The 26,368-nt window shown below is 38.9% G+C and overlaps 1 protein-coding gene and 1 pseudogene across 7 annotated transcripts in view; one reads left to right on the top strand and one right to left on the bottom strand.

Annotated features, from left to right (window-relative positions):
* Positions 1–26,368, bottom strand: part of FAT3 (FAT atypical cadherin 3) — a 687,279-nt gene that overhangs the window by 162,653 nt on the left and 498,258 nt on the right. The gene's annotated exons all lie outside the window — the stretch shown is intronic.
* Positions 25,212–25,310, top strand: LOC149128493 (U2 spliceosomal RNA; annotated as a pseudogene).

Here is a 26,368-nt window from a genome sequence, read left to right as displayed (position 1 = left end):
CCCCAGATGAATGCAAATCAGAGACTAAAATCAAGGGCTGGTATTCTCTTTGTTACAGGGTGTAATCAGTAGGCCAGGCAGATTATTCGCAATTCCATTTCTTCCTCCTCTCCTGACAGTATACTTCATCTTCTGCTTTTCCAAACATTTTGAATTGTGACTGTGGATTCTGTGAGGTATTACTGTTTCAGTCTTCTGAAAATTACAATTAAATACACTCTAAGTAGATGTCACCTTGCCACCTTTTTGGAAAGGTATAAGAGGAAAAAAAAATTAGCCATCACTGGAAAAGAATTCATAGTTAAGGCTCTTTCTTCTCCTTAACCACATTTTGTTGTTTCTTTATGGCAACAAAGGTCTGTAATCAGTATGGCTCCAGCTTTCTAAAGACATCAGTGAAATGGGCAGGGGTGGGAGGATTGTATCTCCTTTTTACATGTGTGAAAGGAGGAAAAAATAAAAGACCACCCTAGATGTGACAGAAATTGCATCTGAGTGATGGCTCTTTTAAATAAATGGATCAGATTCGGATTTCATAACCCAGATACTAGGAATCTTTCATTTTCCAAAGAGTATAGGTGTCATTATATTTATGACTCTTTTCTAAGATTAGCGGCCTCAGATTCAAAGAGAAGATGCAGATCCCTTAAAACTAGTTTATTCTCTTTGCAGGCTTATGTGGGTCTGATCAAACACCTCAGGGGTCAATTGGCATTGTTTATTTTCTGTGACTTAACAATTCTGCCTGCGAATGCCATTCTTCTACTTCATTTCACCCTTCTGCCGTGTAATTGGGTCCTACCGAATCAATGGGAATCATTTTCATGGTTTTCTGAACATGGTCTAGTGGTGTGTGAGTGAGGAATTACGAGTTGCTCTGCAGAAAGGTGCTCACATGGGCTTGGGGAGTGCCTTGCGAGCCTGGGGTCATGACAGCCATTAACTTGATCATTTCCTGAGGCTGGTGGGCTGGGCTCAGCTTGGACTCTGCTGTTCCTCTCACAGGGCAGCTCCAGCTATTGATATGAAATATCTGAGTCAGCATAAACAAGGCAGCTGCCAGGAATGAGGAGACTTCGGTCTGAAGGAGTAACTTAGCTCCCATGATGAGCTAAGAAACTCAAGTAGGATCATACAATGCCTTCCAAGAGCTGTCACCATGATAGTGGAGAAAAAGAGAGAAATAACAGTTCTAGACCAGCAAGGACTCTGTGGGAGTCTTGATTTCTTCATAACTGCTGACTTGTACAACCACAGGCAAATTTAGGTCATGCTTCAACATTCATATGTGCTATTTGGGAAAAGCAATATCTAACTCACAGAGATTTTATCAGAATTACATGAAATAGCATGTTAACTATTCAGCAAACATGTAAAATGCCCTCACTACTTTCTATGTACTAGGATAGGCACTAGGGACACAAAGGTAAATAACATTCCACCTGTGTCTCCCAAGTGCTTTGACTGTAGTGTGTAAAAATCAAACACAGTGTTCACTTTGCATGTAGCCAATGTTTCCTAAGTATAGGTTTGTGTTTACTAAATGACTGTAAACCAGCTTTCCTTTAGAATCGCTTACATGTTAATGGAAAAAGTACACTATCTGCTAATCAACCAACCTACTACCTTCCTCCCTCCCTATATATATCTCCATCCATTTAACCATCCATTTTTTCTTTCTATCTATCTATCTATCTATCTATCTATCTATCTATCTCTAGCCATCTCATCATCCACTTGTCCACAGTCTGTGTTCATCCATTTAACACATATACATCTAAGGATCTAGTTTTCAGTGGATTTCAGGATTGGCTAAGTATTTGAAAGTAAAAGCTTGATAAATAATTTTCATGACACCAGCTTCATAGAATGGTCTTTAATGTAAATGATTTTGTCCAAAGACAGTAACAATATCTTCTAAAGACCCCTGTGTGAATTAGCATGATTATTCTCTCACAACTGCAATTCAGTTTCACAATTGTGAAGTGGCTATGATCAGCCCCCTAGTGATCTAAAAGTGTTAATGCTACTTTCCAAAGTATCAAGCAAACAATCAAGAGGGTACTGGTGCTGGAAAAATCAGGTTTATCATTCAGCACAAGCGGGTCAGATACACATGCTCTAGGTCAGACATGACACGCTCAAATGCCACTGGGAGCCCCTACATGGTGGTATCCTAGAATGCTTGCCTGTTAGTTGCCGTATTTAGTTATCCACTAGATCTATTAGTTCTACTACCCAAGTCTCTACAACTCATCTTTTCTATCTTTTCCCTTCATTCAAACTCCCATTCATTCACATCTAGATGATGGTAATATCTTTCTAATTGGTCTCTTTCTACCTGCTCTCGAGCTCAATGTAGCCCAAGCCCCTCCTTGCTTGCATTCTCACAGATCATTTTGGAAAGCAAACATGTTTTCTTGTTCACCAACATGTTTGGTATCATCTTCCAACTAACTTGTACACCTATGCCTACTCTGTGTCTCTGTTTTTGTACAAACACCTTGCTTCTCCTTTTTGGAATATACATATCTTGTTCCTTTTTCCCTCTGTCTACCAAAAAATGCTCACCATTTTTTTTCTCTTCATCTTTGAGGCCCTGAAAATGTTCCAAGAAAACAAGTACATTTTTTTAAAAAAAGACTAATTGACTAATTTTTAGAGTATGATTATTAGGTGAGCAAGTGACATTATCTCATTTAATTGACTAAATCAATGTTACTTAGCCCGTAGGCTTGAATTCCTGTTGTTACACTGCAATGTTTTACCCTAGTGCCTGGGTAAGGCCAGCATTTGATCTTTCTGGTGTTTTCCAGTCTTTAGTACAGATCTCTCTGACTTGCCCTAATAAGAACTTTTTATATCCTTAATATCTACTCCAATACCTGATGCTTATAGGCATTCAAAGAGGTGGGATTCCACCAACACAGGTGACATAAACTGAATTACTTGCTTCGTTCTCCACTCCAGAGTGACCCCTTTTCAAAAAGAAGCAGGTAGACTCCCATACACAGGGTCCAGGTTGTAGGAAATCTTACCACAATTAAACTAGTGACATTTTTCCTTGTGTTTTCAAATATCAGACACTCATAGAGTGCTTGGAGGCTAGAAACCACCACCCAGCTTCCAACAGTACCAATTATGACAAAAGGGTGGTTGAAGATCCAGAGCTTCCTTGCATATTAGGAAGTAGAAGCTATTAAAAGATCTTTTCCAGCAAAGAGAAGTATAATAAAACCTACTCTTTTAGTCAAATATCAGACCAATGCAACTAATACATACTAAATAAACTTCTTTCAAAAACAGACAAAAGGAACATCAAGAAGCATTTAAGTACTCCTAAAATAATCATTTCTATTTAGATGATTTCTAAATCTGTACCTTGGTATTCAATTTCTTGCCAAGTATTTATTGCATGTATCCAAGGTCCCAATGGGAAGTTTCACTTTTTGGCTCCCACATATCTAAAAGGTAACATGTCAAATTCTACTCACAGCTTCTCTCAGACTACCTACGCCTGTTCAACCCAGGGACCCAGGGACCACCATGCTTTCATTTATCTAGGCTTAGAGTTTATGCTCTTCCCTTTCCTTTTTATACTATTGATTCTTCCTTCTAAAAGAGTAGTCTCTTAGTTTCTGTGTTAATTGTTCTCTCTAGCCTGGTCCCTATAGTTTGATAATTAAACAACCATCAGAGTTTTGTTTTCCAAGCTTCACATCTTTTCCTCATCTTGTAGACATGGAGTTAAAACACCGCAGACATTGTACCCACAGTGATAAAACACTTTATTGTGTTTTAATTATGAGACACCACCAAGACTACCAAATTCCATCATGATCCTGCTTCATCCCACCTATTCAAATTGATTTCCCGTACTTTCAAATACCATTCTTGGGCTAGCAACACCAGAATATGCCAAGTTCACTTGATTCTTCACCCCCACTCTCCTAGAACACAGAATTTTTTTATTCACTTCTTAGGTGATTTTCTCTGACAATGGCTTCTCACTGTACTCTGAACAAGGCCCACTGCTGACATCCAACTCCATGCCTCAATCTTCACTTCCCATGTCCCTGTTGTCCCAGTCTTGCTCTTCACTCCATGTCTCCTTGCCCCTAGGCTCTGTCATCTATCTCCACCTCAACCAGCTTGCTGTGTGGATGTTTGGAACACTCTGTCCAATTTCCTGTGAACCTGTCAATCATTTTAGCATCGAATTCAGTGGTTACCTCTCAGGGAAACTGTTTTTTCCACGGCCCTCCACCCTCCAGGTAAAGTATACCTGCTCTGTGGTCCCTTACATGAGACTTATCAAACTGTCCCAGAAGGCTTATTTACTGCTTTTTTTTCTCATTAAACCACAAACTTTTCAAGGATGTAAATGTTTTATTCATTCAAGTCCCGAGACACATAGCAGAATATGCTTACTGAATGAATGAGTAATGGACAAAACAAAAAGCAAAGCTGTTCAAACCTCATCCAACTTTCAAGATCAGAGACTGAGTCATTTCATTTCCACAAGCTCCTCCTCTATGACTCAAATTCTATATTTATCTTGAGATTGATAGATTCTTAGGGCAATCAGCCATTCTTCATTATAGCTGAATTACATACTTCTGCTACTCAAATTTTTCTTCACATTCTTGAAAGACTTTATGCATTTCTGCCAATTCTACCAGCACCTAACATAAGAATAAGTAAACTGATGAATTAATTAAATTGATACAATTTAAGTTTCCCAGATGGCAAAAATATAACCAGAAAAAAAGAAGTAAAACAGAAGACAGAGGCAGAGTAATTGTGAGAAAGGTGATGGGAAACTATAGGCTACTGGAATTTATGATCCATTACTGAACACAAAAGTCTAAACAATATAATTAAAGTCATCCACTCAGCAAATGTTTATTAACTGATTTTTATGTGCTGCTACTATGCTAGGTACTTGGCATTACGCCACAATTTAATTTACTGAAGAGACCAAAGCACCACCTTTACAACATTAAATAACAACACAAACAAAACCTGTTATACCACAGATATAAAGGAAGTATACAGATGAAGCCACATTCAAGTGTTTCTTGGGGAAAAGGGACCTCTTATTGCCCTAATTTCTTTTGTTCTAAAAGAATCTAAGGCCTCACAAGAATCCTTATGCCACTAGAGAGCAATTCACCTACATTACCCTAGACTTGAGATGGCATAAAAACCACTTGTTATGCAAAGGTTACCAGGAAGGAGAAGCAAGAGTGACTATGGATCTCTCCAAAGATGGTGGCTTCCACTTTAGGTACATACTTTGTAAAGCCTATACCTCCATTCTCTTCAGTGGGAGGAGAGCTCAGAACACTGCAAGATGAAACTAAAGGACAGGTGCTGTTGATCTATGTCAGTTTCAGTCTGGACACTATCAATGATTTGTCATATAATTCCTTATTGAAGGGCTATCTCATGCATTTGAAGGTGTTTGGCAGCACCTTTAGCTCCCAGCCACTATATGTCCACCCTTTTCTATTGCAACAAAACCAATAAACAAAAAAACCAAAAACCCCCAGACACTACCAAAGGCCCCCTGGGGCCCAATATGGCCACAGTAAAGGACCAATGATTTATGCAATGTTTCTGAAACATTGCAAGTTTGATGAGTAACTGAAGAGCAAAACAGCAATTAACGTCTTAGTAATGCCAAATTGTAGAATGATGAGCAAGAATGTGGGGCCAAAAGGACATTTTAAGGTACCACAAACATTTGGAATGATTTTGAGTCAGTAACTGCAAATTGGAGGGGGCCCAGGGAGACAACCCAAACACAAATCAACTTTGAGCCAAATCTCATACTTCAGGATGAACTGTCATGGAAGGAACCTATTCTGTTCATCTTAGAGAAATTACATTAGTTCTTGGGCATAACACAATAAAGTTAGGGAGGCATAATTATTACTTTTAAAAATCTACATTATTGAAAACTGTCTTTTATTAGATTTAATGAGACATACTGAACATGTAAATGGGCATATCTCAGAAATGTCTGGAAATTATTTTTATGAGCTTCAACAGAATTTTAATTAATACATTAATAAACAGATTCAGAAACTTCTAAGGATTCCACAAGGAGACTGGAACTGGATGAACAACAGCTTCTTCTAGCAAAAGCAAATTAAAAATACTTTTGGAGTCAAAAAATAAAGGCTTGGGTTTCTTTTCTTTCCTTTACTACATACAGCCTTAAAACGAGTGAGCTCGGGACTAGAAACAGACCAGACTAATGCCATCCCACAGCTCCCTGCCTGCAGGTACAAACTGTAGAACTTTCCCAACAATAAACAGAACAGCATGGAAGCCTCTTGTAACAAATATTTATCAGTGATGACAAGATCTAGGTTTCCATGACAAGATCTAGGTTTACTTAAAAACAAGATAGAAAGGGCTCCTTAAGACTGCCCCCCACCCCACCTTCACAGTAACTAATATGTAACTACTATTTGTTCCTTGGAGATAAGGAACAAATACCCATGGACTGTGAGACCACAGTGGCTTGCTTGGTCTTTCTTTCTACCATTCCCTCTGATCCTACTGTTCAGGGCTTCTCTTCTTCTTACTTAAATAAAACTTCACTTCTTCTACTCTCCCAGTCATTGACACCACAACACAAACTCGGATTCATCTTGCTAGCTTTCCTGCAACAGTATTACATCCCTCTGACCTAAGCATCTTCATCTTCCCATTGCAGAAATGATGTTTAACTTAAGGAAACCTAAGTGAGATAATGAATATAAAAGTAATTTTTACTCTAAAGAACAACAGAATACATGAATTGTAATCCATTTTATATAAATGCATTTGGATGTATGACAATCATGAAAACATAAAAATACAAAAAAATCACTCAACACCATTACCCAGAGATAACTAGGATCTCATAGATTCTATGTAAAGGATTCACTGTGAATCCTATAACAGTCTCAAGAGTATTCAGATTAAATACATGTTTAACAATTTTTAATTTAGTTTTCATTTTAAAAGTAATATAATTGAGGGGCCAGCGCTATGGCACAGTGGGTTAAAGCCCTGGCCTGAAGTGCTAGTATCCCATATGGGCGCCGGTTCTAGTCCCGGTTGCTCCTCTTTCAATCCAGCTCTCTGCTGTGGCCTGGAATAGCAGTAGAAGATGGCCCAAGTCCTTGGGCCCCTGCACCTGCATGAGAGACCCAGAAGAAGCTCCTGGCTCCGGATGGGTGCAGCGCCGGCCATTGCGGCCGTCTGGGGAGTGAACCAGCGGATGGAAGGCCTCTCTCTGTTTCTACCTCTCTCTGTAACTTTGTCTTCCAAAAAATAAAATAAATCTTTTAAAAAAAGTAATATAACTGATTCTTCCAGGCACCCAACCACCATTATTATCTCAGTGTTTTCTTTTTCAGAACTTCTGTCTGTTTTCCTGCATGTAGTGATAACAACAATTATTGAGTACTCCGCATTTTCCAGTCAGTTTGCTTTAAAGTGTACAATTGAGAGCAACACTGGTACCTGATACTCTGCCAGGACAATCAAGCATATCAGCTAACACAATCAGGGGAAACAAACAAAAACTTACATTGTGAAGCAAACCAAGACTACAAAATACCCTAACTTCAGAATAAAGGAAGCTTGGGGTTCTCTTCTGTGAACCTCAACAAAAAACAATGACAACTCCATGTAGTGACATAACAATGGCCCAAAGACATCAAATCCAAATCTCTAGAACCTGCAAATATTACCTTATCTGGAAAAATGATCTTTACAGATTAAGTCAAGGATCTTGAATTGAAGAGCTCATCCTAGATTAGCCTGCTGGGCCCTGGATGACATGACAAATGTCCTCGTAAGACAGACACATAGGAGAGAGGAGCAGAGATGGAATTATGTGGCCACATGTCAAAGATGCTGGCAGCCACCCAAAGTTAGAAGAGGCAGGCAGTAGATTCTTCCCTGGAGCTTCCAGAGACAACCTGGCCCTGCTGACACCTTAGTTCAGCCCAGTGAAACTGATGTTGAACTTCCGGCCTCCAAAACTATGAGAGAATACATTTTTATTGTTTTAAGCCCACATGTCCACAGCAATTTATTTTTATAAAAGCCCTAGGACAGAAATGTGCCTCAATTTACAGACAAAAACAAAAACAAACATAGACAGTGTCTTTCATTCCAGCAGCCTGGATTTTGTGAAGCCTGAATTTCCTTGTAAACACTGCTAGGGAAAACACTGTTATTATCTTAATGCTTTTGACTCTGATTTTTTAAAAAAATAGCTATTTACATGCTACATATTTGTATTATAATATATGTATATCTTAATCATATTGCACATGCTTTCATGTCTAGTCTTTCACTTGTTTTCATAATTTTTATCTATTTCTTAATGTGAAAGGTAGAAGTAGAGAGACAGAGAGACAGAGATCTTCCCTCTGCTGGTTCACTTGCCAAAAACCTACAAGAGCAGGGGCTGGGCCAGGAGCCTCCCATATGGATGGTAGGACCCAAGAACTTGCACTGTCTCCCACTGACGCACAGGGTGTGCATGAGCAGGAAGCTGGAACCTGGAGTGGTGCTGAGACTTGAACTCAGGCACCCTGATATGCATTACGGGTATTCCGAATGGTGCCTTTTTTAAAAAAGGATTTATTTATCTATTTGAAAGAGTTATAGTGTGAGAGGGAGAGACAGAAACAGAGACAGAGACCAAACCATCTGCTGGTTCACTCCCTAAATGGTCACAATAGCCAGAGCTGCGTCAGATTGGAGCTAGCAGCTGAATCCGAGTCTCCCACACAGGTGGCAGGATCCTAAGTAGTTGGGATGCTGACGTTTCAGGCAGTAGCTTTAACCGCTACCCCACAGCTCCGGCCCCGGGCCAATTGGTATCTTTATCAATACACCAAACATTCACCTTTCACTTAGTTTTTTAACAAATTCTAAATGTTCAGAATTTCTCTTAGTAATGCGGATAAACAGCCTTCCAGTATTAGTTGAGGTAAAAACATTGGTGATATCAAATCTAGACTGCAGTAGTCCTTGCATTTCTAAGAAAGACTATCTGGGAGTAGAAGTTCTAGAACATCACAGCAATATAAACACTCCCTGGGTGTGCAAAGACCATACCCACTGAATTTGAGTTGTTCATTCACTGGTTCAGAGACATGGGAGTTCTGCAACTGGCCAGTACATTCTTTCAAAGGCTGAGAACCCTGAGAGGGACAGCAAGTGACACTGAACTGCCAAGAGTAAGAAGCATGAGAAGACAAGGTAATGACACTGGGGAGATCAGCACTAGTGGTGGCCATGGTGAGTGGTAACAGGAGCATTGAGCATGAGGCAGAGGGAAGATGGGCGTCTATAGGTAAGGTGAAGATACCAACATGTGGGAAGTTTACAATGTCAACTCAAAGGCAAAGTCATCTCTAGGGTATATGAGGAAATACAAAGGACCCCTTTGTGAATGAACACTAGAGCCCTGATCTGCAGCCCACCCACATCACACCCAACACCTCATGTCATGGTGATGCTCAACTCTAATCTTCTAGTCCGTTTTAGCAGAGGCTCAATTTTCTGTTTTACAGAATTTTCAATCAAAAAACCCAAGTAACACTAAAAATGCTCCACTATCAGTTCCTCCTCTCTCAGACACTCTTATTTCATACCTTGCTTTTTTTTTTTTTTTTAAACACTTACTGCAACTCTAGCTACATAATTACTTGCCTGCTTCCTAGCCAGTGACTGCTGGTACTCAGTTTTTCTTTTTAAATGAGTCTTTGATTACCCAGTTTTGTTCTCTGAGGGCATCAGATATCAGATGAAAGTCAAATTGCTAGAAATCAATGTGCTGAAATAAACAATATACAAAATAACCAGCTTGCCAGAAGCCAATCCCAAAAATCAATGTGCTAAATTTACCAAAACATTTTTTTCTTGTAAATCTTTATGAAGTTAATGAAAATTCATATTCGATTGGGTGGTTTTAATAGCTGCTTAAGATTTTTAGGGAAGCTTCAGATGACTATAGTTCCATTTTATCTTAAGAGAAGCACTTTAGTGAATGTCCATTTTATTCAGAGTTAAGAACCATAGTGTGATTTCCATTTACATTGAATAGATTTAAGATAAATGTGATAGTGTCCTGTTCTCTTGAGTAACCTCATCCTTTCTACTGCTTTGGGCTATTTTTTCTTATGTTGAATCTGGCTGCCCATTGCTATCACATTGACAAATCTTATTTATTACATATCCAGTCACTAGATAACTACTTAGCTTACCATTTGGGATGGGATGGTTTTGACTATTTCAGATTTCTTTATTTGTTTTTAATGTCATTGTCTATTATTCGGAGTTTGATCATTCTTATACTTTCAACCAGAATCATTTACCAGCCTTAATCTGGTGTTTCTGACAACTCACTAGTTAAACACTATCAGTTAATATATGAAGGCCTTTTTTTAGACATCTGAGTATTTTTCTACACTCTGAAAGTCATTTAAAATATTTTGAGGGTGGGCATTTGGAGTAGCAGTTAAGACATTACTTGGGATTCCTGCATGTCACACTTGAGTATTTGAGTTCAAGTCTCAGCTCTGCTTCCAAGTCCAGGTTCTTGCTATTGCACACTCTTGGAGGCAGTAGGTAATGGCTCAAGTAATTAGGTCCCTGCCACACATGTGGGAGACCTAGAGTTCTCAGTTCCCAGATTCAGCCGCGTTCAGCCTTACCCATTGTGGACATTTGCAGTAGTAAAGCAGTAGATGGGAGTTCTTTCTGTCTCTCTCTGGCTCTGTGCCTCTTAAATAAAATTTTTGAATTTTACACATTTTATCATTCTTTTACCAATGATCCAAAGGGCATATCAGCAAGATTGTTATTTCTAACATTTACTAACCAAAATATCACTATTTTCTATTGATATGGATCTTTCACAGCAAATTAATATTTATGAGGAATGTGGGGGATACCTAAAACTGGCTGTTGATGATAAAATGTGCCTTTCTGAATATTAAACACACTGATACCAAGATCAAGGATGAGTTGTGGCCTTTATTTTTAGAGAAACTGAGTATCCCTTAAAATGTTATTCTAAATACAGAAAAGCAAAACCTTAAACTAAAATTTCATAGAAATTGTCAAAGCTGTTAAAGCCAGTCCATCCAAGGAAAATTCTATAAAACTCCAAAGGTAGTCCTTTAGGAAATCTAATGAAGTGACTTAGTGATCTAGCTAGAGTTATGCTAGTGATCGATTTGTTTTTTAAATCATAAAATTTCAAAAATGTAATAAGCAGTATATTTGTAGAGGGATAAACGAGAGCTGGAAAGTCTTCCCAGAGCGGTACCCTGACAAAGTTTTACCATTATCCCTCCTTGGGCTCTGCAGACACACTGACAAGGAGTCTGCACATAAAAGTATTGGCCTCAGGATTATAGCAGAGGAAAGGGATGTCTGTTTTGAAGAAAAATATGACATATCTACATCAGCCTAAATTAGAATGCTACTAAGACACTTATCTAAAAACTTAATTGGAAAAATCTCAGTGGTATACAAAGCAACAGAATACAGAAAGACCAGAGCTATTTAAGGCACCTTTTAAGATACTACATTCTGTATGTGTAGAATTGGTTAAAGAAAACTTCTAATGAAGATTTTTTTTCTTCTATCAGATAACTTGGAAGTGGGCATTTAATTTGATACCATCACACAGGGAGCTGCTTTTATAGAAAATAGGTACCTGGGGATAGAAATCAGAATGAACACTATGCTTCAGTTAGTTGGAAGATAGATTTTTGTTTGAGATCGGAGCTTAAACTAATGGTTTTCCAAGTTGGATTGTGAACATTTGTAATGGCTATGGACATGGGTCATTAGTTCTACACAGCTAATGTCTGGCAACAGTGGGGTTAACAGCAGTTTTTGTGGCTAGCCCAATGCATTGTGTACTCCATCTCTGAGAAAGGAGGGACCACTGGGAGTGGGATGATGATCTCACCATTTTAAAAAGGTTGTGAGATCATATTTGGCGAATTCTCACTACCTGCTTCCCACTTACCTTTTGATGAGGAGCTTAACTGAGATCACAGATTTTATCAACTTCTTTTCTAACATTAGTCAACAGGGTTTAGGATGTTTGGGAGATTTTTGTGCTTCTTGGTATATTCATATGAATTCTTTAGTTTATATCTGGACTTTTCCTATGGCTATGAGAAGAATTGTAGCTGGTAAATGACCAGAATTGGAACATAAGTTATAATAGAGTTGATCCTCAATTACCTATTCTCAATTACCTATTGACTAGCCACATCATAATTTTAATCCCATCTTATATTGCCCTACTCCTTTAGCTTTGGGATCCTATTTAATGGTGTGTATTCTAGAAATACAAAGCAATCTTTATGCCTGACAAGTCTATGGTAAAACCCAAAGCAACATTTAAAAAATTTTAGCAAAATTTGCTGTTTTTCTTGCCTTTCAGTGGAATGATTAATTCAAAGTTTAATATAAATGTAATACTATGAATGTGCATATTTACCAGTACCCAAGGCCAAATCATCATCATCATGAGACTTAGTTTAATTAAAATGCAAGAGAGAAACTGGTAGCACCAAAGCAGATTTAGTTAGATTGCTGTGGTGAATTGCAAAAGCCACCAAATTTTGAAGCTCCTTCTATCAATGCATAGGTTCTATTTCCCTACCCTTTCAATCTGAGCTAGCTGGGTGACTTGCTTGGGCCAAAAAATATAGTCTAGTGACATGGTGCAAGACTCAGTGTTGAGCCTCAAGGGGCTTAGTAGTGTCTTCTCTTGGTGTACTTGGAAACTGAAACTCAGTATGTGGTTAATTGGGCCACATGGGAGAGAGCTAAGTACCTCACATAAAGCCATGCCAACTGCCAGACATGAGTGAGTCTATCCCCAATACTCAGGCAGTCTTTTCCCCAGTTGGCCGCAGTCTCTTGAAGAAGTCCAGCAGAGACCACCTGAGTGAGCTCAGACAAGAACAAGCCAGAAAACCATACACTCTGAGTTAAGTGAAATGGCTCTTTTCAGCCACCAAATTTTGCTATGTGGCAATAGGTAGCTGGTGCCTCTGTGTTTTGTGTGCCTTTGAAACCTTTGGCTCTTGGAGAACAGTCTATCAAAATGGAGCTAAGTAAATACCTACTGATTGGCACAAGTATTTAAGGATGTGGCATTTGTACCTCATGAGACCCAGTGAGGCCTGACTTTCACTTAGTTCTGAGGGCAGTTGTGTTTACACCTTTAATGTTAGAACTATTTGTTTCAACTGAGGGTTTATTAAGATGATTGCTGCCTCCATAAGTATAGGTAATTTAAACCATTATTTCATTCTTTTACCACGACACAGCTTTTTAGAAAATCATTTTTATTGAGATATCATCTACACACCATAAAGTCCACTCATTTAAAGTGTGCAATTAAACTGTTTCTGTCTTACAGAGTTGTATAACCATCATTGTAATTTCATTCTAGAACATTCTCATCACCCTGAAATGGATCCAGCTTTTTAACTTCATATTTTTCTATTACTTATATCTGATGAGATCCTTTAGCTTCTCATTTAATTTTGTAATTACATAGTTCTTGCATTAGCCTGATGTGCCCATACTACAACATATGAAGTGCATTTTGCTCTTAAGGACCAAGCTCTGATATCTGGAATCCTGGACTACTGCATAGAAATTCTTAGAGGATAATAAACATTAAGTTCAAACATCACTTGTGCTTATGGTGTTTATTTAGCAGATTTTGAGTTTGAAAGATTGGGACAGCTTAATAAAGCATTTAAATATTCAAAAAATTAAACAATTCAAAAATTAGATGATTATTAATACACCAAAGTTGCTATTGGGAAGATACAGAAGAGTTAACCTACAGAAGCTTCAGTGTGGGATCTGGAAACGGGAATGAAGGAAAGAGGATACACAAATGGATTTGCTTTCAACTTAAGACTTCACAAAGTGTCAGAAAACATTCTTACCACTCTTGTAGGCAGGGTAAAATACTGTCAAACTAAAGGTCCTTCACAAAATGTATCAGAGGTCATTATTTTAAGATATGTATTTCAACAAAAGCATATTGTGTTAAAAAAAAGTCAAGAGAATAGATTCATTTATAGAAACCAATCATACAGCCCAACTTACTGAACCCATCTATTCCCTAAGGTAAAGGTTAACTGGATCCAATGTTTAAAGCATTTTAAGTTATAGCTAAAAACAACTATATCAATGGTGAATTCTTATTTTCAGTGCAGCAAGCTCTAGGTAAAAGAAGATAATCAATCCCAGAAACTCAAAGATATTAAAGTACTGCTGGAGATCAATCAGTAATTATTCCATAATAGTTTTCAGGACCAAGGGGTGAGGCACTGTGTGAAGCCCTGAGAAAGTACAGTTAAAACACAACTTCTTACTCTACCCAAAAAAGATCCTCCAGGATATATCTGGGAAGTGAATATACTTCAAATTCCAGATTTCTGTATTTTATAAGACCTGGTCTTAAATGGAATTCATCAAGTCCCTGTGGTATGGAAACAAAATTCAGAGGAGCAAGGCAACAAACATTTAGTGATCCCTTAAATGTGCTATGAGAGACACAAGGTGAATAACACAAAACTAGTGGAGAAACCTTGCTGAACTACTCTCTGCTTTTCCCCAAGTGCCATGTTTTCCTTGAGCAGAGAAAGGCCCATGAAAAGTGAGAGTGTCTGAGAGAAAGAAGCATCCTTTTTTTTTTTTTTTTTTTTTTGACAAGCAGAGTGGACAGTGAGAGAGAGAGAGACAGAGAGAAAGGTCTTCCTTTTGCCGTTGGTTCACCCTCCAATGGCCGCCAAGGTTGGCGCGCTGTGGCCGGCGCACCGCGCTGATCCGAAGGCAGGAGCCAGGTGCTTCTCCTGGTCTCCCATGGGGTGCAGGGCCCAAGCACTTGGGCCATCCTCCACTGCACTCCCTGGCCACAGCAGAGAGCTGGCCTGGAAGAGGGGCAACCGGGAAAGAATCCGGCGCCCCGACCGGGACTAGAACCCGGTGTGCCGGCGCCGCTAGGTGGAGGATTAGCCTATTGAGCCTCGGCGCCAGCCAGCATCCATATTTTCATCATTAATATCATGCCTACTTCCAAAGAAGGTTACAGGGGATTTATAGGAGGGGAAATACATCTCTCTCTATATATGTGTATATATTTTTGTATGTGTGTATACATTAACATACATATACACACAGATGTGGAGTCTTCAAACAGTGTATGAAAGATGTATATCATGAGAAAAACTATGCATGTATTTAAAACATCTGGGGCACCAAATAAAATTATCTTCTAATTGCATTTTTCCATAAACTTTTTGAGGCATCCCACCAACACACATGCACGTATCAATTTAAAGGAATGATAAAAAGACAAAAGCTTATGGTACGGTAGAGAGAAATACTTGAAGTAATCTAAGACAAGGGAAGTTACTAGGATTTAGAACAATGGTTCATTCTGTAACAGTTGGCTAACCTCCTCATCTAATAGAAGAAAGGATATCCCAAGTTCCAACTCTGGGAGCCTGCTATGCTGATCTTTCCTAGGAAACAGTACATTATAAAGGACAGTGTTCTCAAACTAGGGACATGTGGTTGTGTAGTCTAACAACTTCAATAATAATCAAGAACACAATACTATAAAAATATTTCCATGGAAAGCCACAGTGATCCAACCCACGTATACAAGTTTTGGTAAATCTGATTTAATACAAAGATATAGCTCACAACATAGAGAAGACTCAAAGGCTAATATTTCTTAGTCATTCCTCTGGGAGTATCAGCTGATAGGAGATAATAAAGCAGGTCACTCAAACTTAACATTAGCAGAATTACTTGCAGCACAATTGCTCTGTGATGGGACTTTATCAGGATTGCTTACAGCAAAACTAATAGTCACTTGTAAAAGCTCATTCATACACAAATGCTTTCCGACAACCCACTAAGTACTAATCACTAATCTGTAGAGAGAGATTCAGAGATTGAGTACAGAATGATACAGACTTTGTACTAGTCATTACTGAGCTTGTAACTGGTGGAGGATGGAGAAGGTAGAGGAAAATACAATAAATCAATTTTCTGAAAAGATTTCAAGCACAAAGTCCTAAAAACACACTTGACTCCACTTTTTAGTCTGATTACTGAGAGCCTTCCTGTCCTCCATACTCTGCCCCCTTCTGCCCACTACGTGGGTATGCTAAGGTACTCCCTCCTTCGGTACTGGCAGGAAGTTCAAGCCATGTCAGTACTAGCTTGAGTCCAGCCCCAAGGAACCCAAAGCCTGTCTCTCTTTCCTACTTTCTGAAGCCATTTCTGCTTCGGAGCCTATCCTGCTCTCCCTAGGAAGCTCAAATGTGAATAAAAATCCCTTTCACAACATCTTGGTTATGTGTGGGGTCAAGAGTTTTGATCTTTGAACCAAAGTTTGGATAGAAAATCCAACTTGCCTCTGGAAGTGACCACTGTTTGAGGTTACAGTACGTAAGAGCAGAAGCCAGATCCACTGGGATTAAGCCTGAGAAACTGTAAAATGTCCCTCTCAGTGCATGCTACTGGTTACAGTCAGTCACTAAGCCAGCCCTGAGCCAAGGGTGAGGAAACAGTCTCCAATTCTTAATAGAAAGAGCTCCAAAATTGAGTGGCTATTTTTGCCATGCATGGTGATGATCTAGCTGAATCCAGGTCACTCTCAACCAGTTTACTGGTTTCATTATGAGTAAAAATCACCCAATGAAGATCATGGCTGGCAATTTTGTCCTGACAAAAGGTTTCTCCACTCTTCAAGAGGTGGGGGCTGGGATAAAGTGAACCAAATCTGATTCACCTTATGTTTCCATCACACTGAGCACAGAACTTGTATATCCTAGGTTGCCATAAAATGTCTACAAAAAACCTTCCATAGATGTTCATAATCCTCTCAAACAATGTCCAAAATTTGCAGCCATTTCTAACAGCTGTATCACACTGCGGTCTCTTGTCAGGTGGGTGACAGAGCCATTCCAGATAAGCCTGACATTGTGCTAACACAACTAACCACCTGCTCTGTAGGAGGGTGAGTCAGTATGAGGCTCTGGACAGGTCTGTGGGATAGGATAAAACCGTGCACCTTTGGAAGTGCAGCACTTTCACGTTCACAACTTCAGAGAAATGCTTTAGTGGAAGTGCTGAACTAGGATCCCCCACTGGAAGGCAAACAGGGCAGTTTGATGTGGGATACTGCAAGTTTTCCTGGTCTTTAAAATGCATCCTGCTTTTTATATATCAAGCAAAATACCTACTGAATATGCTAAGATTGTTCTAAGTACTGGGAACAATGAAGGATTCTTGCCCTCAACAACAAGGAGACTAACAAAGCAAGGTAGGTGGCTTACATGCAAAGCATTCTGTGATTCTGTCTACCAATACACAGTGGTTATAATAACCCAACAGAGTTCTTTTTATGCCCATTTTATACCTGGGACATGGAAACTCTCATAGAATAAGTAGTACTTTATATCACTCAGCCAATATATGGCAGAATCTTTGTTCAAACTTGGCTCAATCTGAACCTGTAACTAGCCTCTTTCCATAACAATGGGTTTCTTCCTTCTATGCAAATGTTCTATCAGTTGCTGTTCTCTGTAAGAACATCAGAAAACGATTGCAATCACAAAGGGAAACTCTCCTGTTTTCCCAAACAACTTCCCTTCTAGATTCCATTCCTACATAACAACAAATTGGTTGGGACGATGTGTTCATCAAAGTGGCTCTGGTGAACAAAGTGCCTTTGTCTTGGTATCAAACACAAGTATCAAATACTTGGTATCAAATACTTCACTACAGGTATACATGTAATGAAGAATAAAGTTAATATACACAGACCCCAAGTCAAGCTCACCTGTGCTAGAAACACTGCAGTTCCCAGAGTGAAGTTTATGGAAATGAGAAATACCAAAACGCACGTAGGTTTATGATTAAAAAATGTTTCTCTTTTTTTCCAGAAAATGCTTACGCAGGGCTACTTTTTGTTTCACTGAAAAATTCCAAGTACAACAGAAGACTAATCCTAGGGTCATAAATCCATGGTGCATGAGAAGGAGCTATTTAAGCAGGCAGCAGCTGGCAGGATGATCACATCACTTCATTTAAAGGGAAGAAATACAAACGTAGTGAACCAAACTTAGAATGTCTACAGGTCTGCTTCTAAATACTAGCTTCTGTGATGTGTGGGAGAGAACTACCCTTGCCTTTAAGTTATTGTGGCTGGGTAACAATACTTGCACACCTAGATCTACCTCCTTTGGTTGGGATAATATCAGCTCCTTTCCAAATGCAAAGTCCTCTTTTTACCAAATAGGTTATCTTTGCATATGACTTTCATTATGACACTCTTCTGCACAAACACCTCCTGTGGTGCTATATTTCCTCATGTTTGTCATTGAAGCTATCTTTGTCTCCCTCTTCTACAGCTCTCCATTCCTACTTTCTTTGACAGTTATTCTATTCTTATCACAGTCTCCAATCCTTATTTATGGTTATGCTTGAGTCACGGGTGTTCTTTCTTTTACACCACTCTTCTTATCCAGCGAAATCTCTCTTCTTCCATAAAGCTCCCTTCATAAATACAGCCCTTAATCCTACAGTACACACACAAGTTGTTTCTCACAATTGGGCACATAATTCTATTATGTAATGTCCTCTAGTTAATTATTGCTTCATCTGTGTTACTATGGTATACTGCTTGTTTTAGAGTAACCTTGGGAATATTACAATTATGTCTATTTGTACATGAGCATGTGTGCATACATTTATGTGTATGTCTACAATGATTGATTCCATCAGTGATGGGCTATTAACCATATTTCATACCAAATATTTGTGTATACTCACGAATTATAATTTACATTGATTTACTATCAATTCAAATATTCCCAGAACATTTTATTACATTTCTTGATAAGTCAGATAAAAAGTAGGCTAGTTACTCTTGCAAGCCTCAAATAAAATATAAGAAAAAGAATTTTTTTCATCAATTGTGCCAGAAATTGTCTCTGGACTAAAGATACTAAATATTATTGGTATCAAAACTTTTGTGGATACATTCAATGCAACCTGAGAGGGGAGAATATGTGGAAATTGTCAGGTGTTCCAAAGTCTTCTGAGAGATGAATTAAGCTGACGGACAAACTGAATCTGCTTAACACAGAACCTGCTTTAGAAGTTCTATTCCAACCTCTGCCACGGAGTGTAGTTTGGTGTTTTAATTATCATACATCTAGTCACATGTTCTCTATTTCTATCCGTGTGTGTGTGTGTGTGTGTGTGTGTTGAGGAATTATGACCTAGATGACTTGGAAGGCAGAGATCAGCAAAGCCAGCACACTGAGCCTCCACATTTAAGTGTGAGAAGTAAGGTTTCTCAGGTTTTTAATTAATTCTTGGACAACTCAATGGCATTGCTCCAAAAATGTCCTGCTGGAGTAGAGGATTATCTTACATGGGTCATTACACTTCCAAGCTTTAAGCCTCAGAATGAGTATTAAATTAAAATTCCCTACACCTAGTAGGCAGAACATTGTGACTCTCAAAACATGTGAAAGTGTTAAATGAATTCTGAGCAATAATATTATCACCACTGCACATTTATTGAGTTCAATAGGGTGTTAAGTACTGTAAGACAGATAATACAAGCAGCCTACACACACACACACACACACACACACAGGGAATAGCAGTCGTAGAACTCTCCCATTCATTTGCTTTAGCAATAAATACTCCAAATAGATTTGGTAGAAATAGTATCCTCTTTGCAAAAGTATCCTCCAGGTTCTCTGTACTTATGTTTGATTTGAAAGTGGCCAATTTTCTGTAGTTACTATTTATAACTATGGCCAAGTTTCCCAGTTTTGAAATTACCGTAAGAATGTTTTAGGCATTAAACTGCAGAACTCCATCCTCTTGCAATTAAAAATTAAAGATTAAGATTTTTAGAAAACCTTAAATACATAGTTGTAAAATATGATATAATTATTCATACCAGTATGGTTTTGACTCAGTTGGAAAAATATGAACTTTTAAAATTAATAATATCAATCTTCATAACTACCCTTGAATTTTCTGAAAATACATACACTTGAATCACAGAAGAATTTAATCTTCAAGAATGCAATTATTTAAAGACAAAGCATGAAGCAAATTTCCTATTTTTAAACAAATCTAAACACAAATAGAGGAACAGGAAATACCCAGTATTTGAGTATAAGAGCCAATATACATGTGGATGAGCACAAGTCTAACTTTGCCTATACAGAAATGGAGTTTCAGAATCCTTTATTTAAGTGGGGGCTCATCAGGGTTAAGAAAAAGAAATTGAGCACTTTAAAGAAAATGGGTTATAAGCTGTCATAGTTGAGTCTTAAGTGTTCTGACAACTTTGAAAGTAGCTACAATGTAATTTCCCAAGTTGGTAGCTAAAATAATGGAACATCTGGATTCCACTGATATCTATGACAATCAAGAAGAGAATGGAAAAGCTGTGAGAACAATGTTTTCACCTTTGCTAAAAATTCTTTGCTGTTTTGAACTTTTAGTCCAAATCTCAGTTGTGACAACCCAGGGCAGCTCCAGTCTCAAAGATTCAGCTATCATTCCTGAGATCCTGAATCCATCTCTGGACCTACTTGTCACTTGCAGTAGCTGTACTTTCCACCAGCTTGCCATCTGAACCTGCAGTGTCAGATCTTATGCCTGAACACCTGTGTCAAATGATAAGCAGTATGCAATGTCATATGTAAATTGGCTATCCTGCTGGCTTCAGCATTGTAAGCAGAGACTGGTCTTTAGAAATGCAGGCATCTCTGTATAACAGCATTTATTAAGAAGCAGAGAGTCATGCACTCCAGGGACAAGTAACCCTATTGTGGATGACACAATAAAGTTGAACTCTTGAGAAGTCCAGATATATTTGTCTTATCCATTGGCAACCCCATAGAGAGTGCTTACTTCTATGGTCTCTGAACTGATCTCTATTCAGGAGGTGTCTGTATAGTTTCCCTATTTACATCCTTGGAAATATCTGGGTATAAGCCTAGAGAGTTAAAGCTTATCCAAGATAGGAACTAACTGCAAAGTTGGGTTGAGATTCATTTTCCCCTTCCTTTATATAAACACAATGAAAATGAGGAGGTAAAAGCACATTTGCAATTCAGTTTGGCCAGTACTTATTTAGAATCTAACAACGATAAACTCAGTACCAGGAAGAAAACAAAATCAGTAATTAAGAACCATAAGTCATGTGGCCTCAAAGAAGACTCCTATTTCTCTAAAATTTTTTTTCCCCTAAAAGAGTTATTTCATAGCAACATATTATTTTTCCTGCCCTCCATCACTGAAAACCACATTTCTAGTTTGTATGAAAGTGGCATCCAGCCACAGCTGATGGGCACCATGCGCAGGGAGTAGAGGGTTGCTCTTCCCTCAGCTGGTTCTACTTGCAGCATCTGATGAGACCTTGTTTTTAAACACAGGAAGGCATTTGTGCCCTCTCAAAGACATGTCAAGCCCCAGCTAGTCTGGTTTGGCTCCTTTCCCTCTTTTTAGACTACAATTTGTCACCAGGAGGGAATGCAGACAGCTATGCCAAATGTGGATATCACTCGCATGCCCACATTTGGCAAATATTTGCCCAGATCTTTCATTTGGGACTTAAATAGCTCCTCTTGCGAGTATGATTTCTAAGGTATGATTTAGCTCTGAAATTTCATGATTTTGTAGGATTTATGTGTGCTTCTGTGCAAAGATGCTTACAACATGTCATTTCTTCTTCAATGAGAAAATGTAGTAAGAGTATTATTCTACATTGGAAGAGAGGTAGTAGTTCCTATTTGTGGGTAAATGGCTCAGATGCTTATTACATATTTAGGTTGCCTGTTTGGGATTCTGATATAGTTTTCCCAATGATATGAGTTAATATGCAGTAATTTGTTTCCAAATGTTTCAAGATATTTATATAAAATTTTTCCTACATTCAATAACTTCATTCAAAGAGTGAATGTTATAAAGCAGTGTTACAACTCCAGCCAAGAGAGGAATTTTTTGCTTATATTTGTGTGGAGGCTAGTCAAATTTTTGAAACAGTCCCCTAAATTAGATAATGTCTAGAGTCTTCTCTGCAGATCCACAGGCAGTAGGGAGGGTAAGGAAATGATTCCAAAGTGGGCACAGATCTACATCACAGAAATGTGAACAGGGGATATGGGCACATGGGATGTATCCATCCAGTTCTCTGGAAAAAATGATGATTGCTCACATATTTAAGGTCACTGCAGACTCCATCAAATACTTCTATTCAATGAGATCTCATGCAACTAAAAAACCCATACTGAATATGATTTTATTAATATGGAAAATGTTCAAAGTAAGTTAATAAAAATGGTTAAAAACACTATGTAGAGCACTATTGCCATCTTTTTATGAAGGATTATATGTAATATATGTGTAATATAAGATATATAAAAATTTAAAATATAAAAATAAATTTCTGAGATATTCCAAATAAAATGGTAATCACTATTGCTCAAGGAAAATTATTCTTAAATTTTTCTTGCTTATTTTTATATTTCTTTTATTATATTTCAGTTATATCATAGTTACATATTTTAAATAGTTGTACAATGAGAATAATTGCATTTACAAACAAATAATTTCATAAACACTATGCAGCTTCTAAAAAAAGAGTTTTGGAATAACCTAATTTTCTTCCTTTAACTGAAGTGTAGTAGAACACGGAATTAAAAGATAAGCTTATTTTGGTGTACAAACATTTGGAAGTTTGCAGATTTTCTTCATAATCCACATTTTCCATGAACTTGTTGAAGACCCCTCATATGCATTAACACATGAGACACTGACTTCACTTTTCCCTATGTGCTGATGTCCTTATAGTAGGATAGTAACTTTTAAATGACTTGCTCCTGGAAGCATCATTTTTGAAGACAGGCAAAAGGTTTTGTGCATGTATCAAAACACACATCATGGGTCTGTCACAGCATTGCACAGAGAGCTTTGTAATTATTCATCCAGAGATGGAGCAAGCACGCCCTGGTTACCACAGATAGAGATGGAACAACATCCCCTGTTGTAAAATTGCTAAATTAAAAAAAAATGCTCTCTAGCTGAACTAAGCAAGCATGTCTGTAGATCTGAAAAACACGTGAATCTGTCTGCTGCTTCTACAGCTCCCTGCCAGCAAGCCTGTAACTGAAACCTTTCTCCACCTTTACCATGTGAGAAGAGGTCCTTAGGCCTTTAGATGGTAATGACACAAAATGTAAATAGGAAACCTTGCCATACACAGTCAGTTACAAGGAGCCTGCTATATACCAGGGAGATAAAACAGCTATCTGGTATTCTATAGGGCCAAAAGTAGTTTTTATAGCATTCAATATAAAAACAATAAAACAAATTAAGTCCCTCTCTATAGAGAGAAAGTCTGAAGAAACTCTGGATGGGTCAGAAGCCCTCTACTTGGTGGGTACTGGTAACCATGTATAAAAGGCTCTGTCTTCCTGAAGTTTCTTAAGAGGGTAACTGATGAGGGGCCAGCGCTGTGGCATAGTGGGTAAAGCCTCTGCCTGCAGTGCTGGCATCCCATATGGGCACCAGTTCAAGTCCTGGCTGCTCCACTTCTGATCCAGCTCTCTGCTTTGTCCTGGGAAAGCAGTAGTGGATGGCCCCAGTCCTTGGGCCCTTGCACCTGTGTGGAGACCTGGAGGAAGCTCCTGGCTTCTGGCTTCAGATTGGCACAGTCCAGCTGTTGTGGCCATTTGGGGAGTGAACCAGAGGATAGAAGACACCTCTCTCTCTCTCTCTCTCTGCCTCTGCCTCTCTGTAATCTGCCTTACAAATAAGTAAGTAAATCTTAAAAAAGAAGAGGATAACTTCTGAGTACTTCACATTTTTGAAAATATGGACCTTTTCCTATATTATTTGAAAGTAGGTGCCCCAAAGCAGATTTTGTCTTAGCTACATAATGCAAAGTATAGATCAGCACAAAGTTGTGCCCCATGTCTAATTTTTAGGATTTCAAAGTATGGCATAGCAGGTTAAGACATTGCCTGGAACATTGGCGAACCCCACGGGTGCCAGTTTGAGTCCTTGCTATCCCACTTTTAATCCAGCTCCCTGCTAATGCACCTGGAAAAGCAATGGAAGACAGCCCATATGCTTGGATACCTGCACCCACAAAGGAGACCAGATGGATCTCCTGGCTCTTCGCTTTAGCCTGGTCCAGCCTCAGCTTTTGCAGCCATTTGGGGAACCAGCAGATGGAAGATCTGTCTTCCCCCCACTCCCCACCCCGCTCTGTCTCTCTGTAAGCTGCCTTTTAAATAAAATAAATCTTTAAAAATGTGCATGGTGGCATGTCAGGAGTTACAACTAGGTACTTACTGACAAATCTAAGATCTCCTTCTGAATAATATGTTTATGACCTCCCAGGAATGACAGATTTCAGGTAGATAAAATTGATTTAGAAACTGTTTTTTGGCTCTAATTGTGAGCTGCTAAGTAGCTGCTTTGCAGACTGGGATGCAATAGGATGAAGCCCTCCACCATCCTGCCTGTCAGCCAGCACCCAGGGATACCTTGACAGCTTCTGCTAGCCTAGGACCCTCTGCATGCTCAGCTTACTTTCTGTGGCTCTCTGGGCAGTACAGACCTCTACCCTGAGGAGCATGGATTAACTATTTTATGGATTACCTGAAGTTCAAGCATAACTGCAGCCAACATTCACTGAATGCCTACTATGCCACCTAACACCATTCTAGGTGCTGGGGTTATAAAGAAGGTCATCCTTCACTGTGACCTCCCCTTAGGATGACCTGCACCCAAAGCTACACGCAGGAAGGGAGGGGATGTGCAATCTCCACGGAGCTCATCTTGCAGGTTGCTAACAGGGCTGAGGATGCTCTAAAGGCAGGTGGTACCTGAGTCATGGTATCTGTTGCTGGATATCAGCCATGCTATGCACTACCTCTACTGAGAACACTCCTGAATCCTTTATTCAATTTATTATTTCTACACAATTTTGAGATAATGACATCAGAATGAAGCAGCAAAAAGTCCCATTAGGTGTTTAAATACTAAACACACTTACTGCATTAACTACTATACACATATTAGCTTCTTGGCCTTTTGGTTAACATCAAGTATAGTATCTGTTGTTATTGGTTTAATAACAACTGCATACAATCTGAGACATTAAAAGGGTAATGATTCTGAGGAAAAGCTCAGGGCTTAGGGACAAGGCTGGATGGGTCTGGATATGGCTGACCTGGAGAAATGAGCTGTCTGTCCCATTCTAGTCTCCAGACGCACTAATTTATTGAGCTACTAGATTCCTGAGAGTGCTGCACTCTGCCATCTGAGCCTTGGATGGCTTGGTCACCATCTCAGCTTCTGGCTTAGAAAGGAAGGGGGACTGCAGGTCCAGCCAGGAGCTCCAGAGATCGTCACAGACACACTAGCCCCAGAGTTGATTCATTAACCTGCTTAGGAGAATGAGTTATTGTTACTTATGTGGCCACAGTTCATTTAATTGGGTGTCGGCAAATAGAAGCTGACAAATCCCTGAAACTTTGGGCTCTTCTTCAGAAAAGGAAGGAAGGAATTATTTGAGTTCATACCATGCTACAGAAACTTCTCTAGGCACATGTGAGACTATGTTACTAAAGCACCATGAGTATATTCAGTTGCTATGAGCCATCCATATGAATATAATGCATAACATAATGTCCCAAGTATTCTGAACTCTGTCACAAGAAGGCTGATTCAGAAGGAGCCACAATAAGCTTCTAATCATAACAGCTGACCTATATTAAACACTTAATATGTGCAGTGCACCTGCAACACCCCCAATCCTCACTCAACCCTAAAGAAGGTCTCGTTACTGTCCCCATTTTACATTTGAGGAGACTGAGGTTTAGATTAAAAACTTGCCCAGGGACACACAGTTACTGAGTGGCCAGGTCCTCCTGTGTTTTGGCCATCTTAACCTGTACATACAGTACAAGCTTACTCCGGCAAAAACTTTATAAAGAATATAAAATTAGGACATTGTTACATTGGAGATATTTACTTTTCACTGAGTCAGATCGAATAACCATACAAAACACATGGGGTACTGCGTTCCAAAAATAAAATTGCCAGGGTTATTATAGGTTTTTCCAATTTTGAAGGAACTGATGATATTTGTCCCAACATGCTATCTATTTTCCTTGGCTCAGACATCTAAAGCCCTCTTGACTTATTTTTCTCTGCATCCTTATGCTGACAA

Source organism: Oryctolagus cuniculus, chromosome 1, assembly GCF_051225735.1.
Source record: "Oryctolagus cuniculus isolate XC-2025 breed Fujian yellow rabbit chromosome 1, ASM5122573v1, whole genome shotgun sequence".
NCBI lineage: Eukaryota > Metazoa > Chordata > Mammalia > Lagomorpha > Leporidae > Oryctolagus > Oryctolagus cuniculus.
Note: the sequence above shows the minus strand (reverse complement) of the source record. Positions and strands in the feature narration are given on the sequence as shown.